General features: G+C 32.9%; 1 long non-coding RNA gene across 1 annotated transcript; it reads right to left on the bottom strand.

The window, feature by feature from the left end:
* Nucleotides 1-1,520: 1,520 nt before the first annotated feature.
* LOC104217878 (uncharacterized) lies at nt 1,521-3,119 on the bottom strand. Its single transcript, XR_708864.1, has 3 exons — nt 2,982-3,119; nt 2,388-2,440; nt 1,521-1,753 (listed from the first exon to the last, which is right to left on the bottom strand). It is a non-coding gene; the product is annotated as an uncharacterized lncRNA (long non-coding RNA).
* Nucleotides 3,120-3,808: the final 689 nt, after the last annotated feature.

Below are 3,808 nucleotides of genomic sequence, written 5' to 3'. Positions count from 1 at the left end.
TTGAGATTTCTGAATCTGAATACACATTAAATATTAAGATGTATATTAAAAATGTAAGATTAAGACATCTAAATATGAATGCATATTTTAATATTATATATTATGTTATCTTATATCAAGATACGAATACTACATAATTAAGGTGAATAATATATTTCTCAAATATGAATATATAATATTTATATTTATTAAAAATTATAAATATAAAATTTAATAATATAATATTATATCAAATAATAAAAAATAAATTTATATGGTGACAGGTGGTAGTGATGGCTAACGATGGTGATTGTGGGTTGCAACTAGTAGTGATAGCGGCTTATACTTGTAGTTATTATTAATACTTAATTGTGGTAGTTGGTGGTGGCAACTAATAGTTACGGTGGATAATGGTATTAGATAATAATGGTGACAATCGATAGCAGAGATTGACGATAGCTGATGGTGATGATTATTAGTGGTGGTTAGTAGTGGTTGGTATTGTAAATGATGACTAGTTGTGACAAATATATACATCTTATATTTATGGCTAAAATAGGTTATATTAAGAAGGAATGATTCAGCAAACATTTTTTTATAAGGATATTTCGTCCTAAGTTTTTTTTTTTTTTTTTTTAAACTTCTACCTCTACTTCCAAAGAGAAGTTACAAGTTTATATAAAAGTTTTGTCAAACACCACAACTCTCTTCGATAAGTAGTTTTTCATATAATCAGTTTTAGTTTCCATAATTTGGCCAAACATGCTAAACAGAGAGTTCAAAAATCAGAAGTAATAAAAGGTGAAACCATTAGCTTTCTTTTTTCTTTTAAAATGTGTTGAGAAACAGTGAATTCATATCTTTTATTTTTTGTTTTTAAAATAATAAGTTTCTATGTTATTTCGTATTTTTCTAATTTTTTTTTGTGGGATTGTTTTACCACCATATAACAACACAAAAATGTTGTTCTAAATTAATCCTTTCTTTAGCGGGATTGGAACTAAGAGCATGTCTGAAAAATCACAGAGGAACTTGACTTGTATGTAATTAGGTGCAATTACATAATTTGATATATTTGTCTAGCGAAATAATTACTTGATCACCAGGGAGTTCGGTATAATTTAAGGGTATAATTACACTATCTAACTCTCAATGAGAGATAAAATTAGTGATAATTACACGTAAGTACAAGCTAGTACAACTTTTCTATTTTTATTTCATTATAGTTTTTTCAAATAAATTAAGTACTATTCTTTTTATACTATTTCTCTTTCATTTGACATATTCTCCATGTTTAACACGTCACTTATGGTGTGTGTCACGCCCCAAACTTGAAGTGGCGTACCACTCTGTAACTGTGAACTCTGGAGGGGTAATCCTCAACTTAGGCCGATGAGGCCATATTCTGAATCGTCTTAAAATAATGTCTCTCTTATCTGTGGGGTAAACATACCCAAAAACTGATATATATATATATATATATATATATATATATATATATATATATATATATATATATATATATAACTGTGTAGGCCGATGAAGCCGCCACGAACATCTAATGATATAAAAATATGCAGGACTCGTCTTCAAGCCTCTAGCGATAGTTGAACTGTATCATGGTTGGGACAGGGCCTTGACCTACCCATTAAACCTGTATATATAAAATGGACTCCAAGGTCTAGACCTGGTAACTCTGAAGAAGTGGAGCTTACAAACCAAAATGATGTTAGACTCTGTCTGCTGGAGGGTCTGTCCAACTATCAATCAAGACCTGCAGGCATGAAAGGCAGCATCCCCAGCAAAAGGGACGTCAATACGAAATAATGTACCGAGTATGTAAGGTCACAGAATAACTGAAAGCTGAAACTGAACTAATAATACAATAACTGAAAGTAACTGGGAGTCAAAGATAATCTGAAGATATGCTTACATGCTAATACTGACTCAACTCTCTCAATATAGTAAGTAAAATAGTTGTACGACCTTATAAGGCTCGGTATCTGTAACTGCTCTGCCGTAGTAGGCTCGCTCATAGACGCTCGGTCATACTAAGCTCTGTATCTCAGCCATTCTGGGCTCGCTCATAGGCGCTCGACCACAATAGGATCAGTATATAACTCACCATCTGATCAGAGGTTTTCCAATAGGGGCCTGCCCATCGATTATAGCTCGATGGTGGTGAAAATATTGTAATACTATGTATATATAGACTCTCTGCTCTCTTGGCTGAAAGAAGATAAAACTTAACTGAATATGAAGTCCCAATAAGGGATAATGCTGTAACTTATGAGCCTAAGATAATGTACATAAATTCAAGAATAAGAACTTCTCTTTATGGCTCGGTATCAAATACATGTAGTTACTGGATCATGCCAAAATGAAAGAAAGGTTTAGCCTTATAATACCTTATCACAATATGTCCAATAACCACGTTAAACTTGTCTTGTTGCACCTTAATCTACAATAGTTATAACAATACTATCATCAAATTATGCAAGGTACAACTATCACACAACGAACGACAAGCTTATTTTGTAACAAAACGGGCAGCATTTCCCCTATAATCTTTACTTCCCCCTAATTCGACATAACACCAACAACGCAAGAACACAACAATAACAACATATATACATCATTTTCAAACATAATATCCATCACAAAATACCACAAAATATCCCAACATACCCCGATCATTCCATACACAAAATGACAACCATAGTAGTATCAAACAACCCAAAAATGTAGCGACGATGACCAGCCAACCATCATACCATTATGTGGTATTTTTCCACATTCTTTCTCCTCCAAAACTCCATAAAAATGGCAGCAAAAGAGACAACCCAACAACAATATGAAACAACCCACAAAAATTCCACTACAAGTTGAACAACTCGAACTCATGACTTCCGATCACTGTCTCTTGAGTTCTTAAAATTATTGAATGAATTTATCTACTTTAACAATAGAAAAAAATGGATTAAAAAGAGCAGTATACTTACCATATTTTGTGAATATCTCAGCTCCTATCTTGATTCTTCAACTCTTAGGTTTTTCTCCAACTAGAACTTGAAAAGTAGAGAAAATTGTTTAGGGTTTTGTGTTGATTTTTGGGAGGATTTTGCTGGTGTGTACATCTGATTTTTTGATCTATTGTGAGTGTAATATATGAAGGAAATCAGACTTTAAAAGGTCTCTTTTGCCAACCTTGGAGCGTTTAATTGAGGACTCTCCTTTTGGCAAGTAGGTGATGCACCTACTTGTCACCTACCAGTCTGCGCAGTCTCGTAAAAATGTGAATATCTATTAATTCCTATGTCGTATTGACAAATGGTTTAATGATTTAGAAAGTACACTCATAGAGATTCAATTTTATGGGTGGAACACCCCATAACTCTATGTATGTCGGGAGCAAATCGCGGTTATATTCGACCCAAAATTTCACTAAAACTTATAAATGTAACTTGTGATGACTTTCATCGACTTTTGTTCCACAACTCACTTGACTTCAAACATAACACACGATTATCATACAACTAACATAACTCATAATATAACCTTCTTATCAAGTTAAGCACCTTAGTCTCAACCCAAAAGTATATGTTATCACATTCCCAACTTGTCGACTTTCGACGAAACATTATTTTCTTCAATTCCTTAGCTTCTAAACCTTCCAACCCTATTTGTACTTGTTGTTCATGATAATCTCATTTTTGATCTTACATCAATTGACTTAAGACGTACTCCTACGTACGAAAACATGGGGTGTAACAGTGTGTTTCCATATATGTATTTTTAAATCTTCTCATATTCTCCTTTTTTTTCTCTT

Source organism: Nicotiana sylvestris, chromosome 6 (assembly GCF_000393655.2).
Source record: "Nicotiana sylvestris chromosome 6, ASM39365v2, whole genome shotgun sequence".
Lineage (NCBI taxonomy): Eukaryota > Viridiplantae > Streptophyta > Magnoliopsida > Solanales > Solanaceae > Nicotiana > Nicotiana sylvestris.
This window is presented reverse-complemented; position numbering and strand designations above follow the sequence as displayed.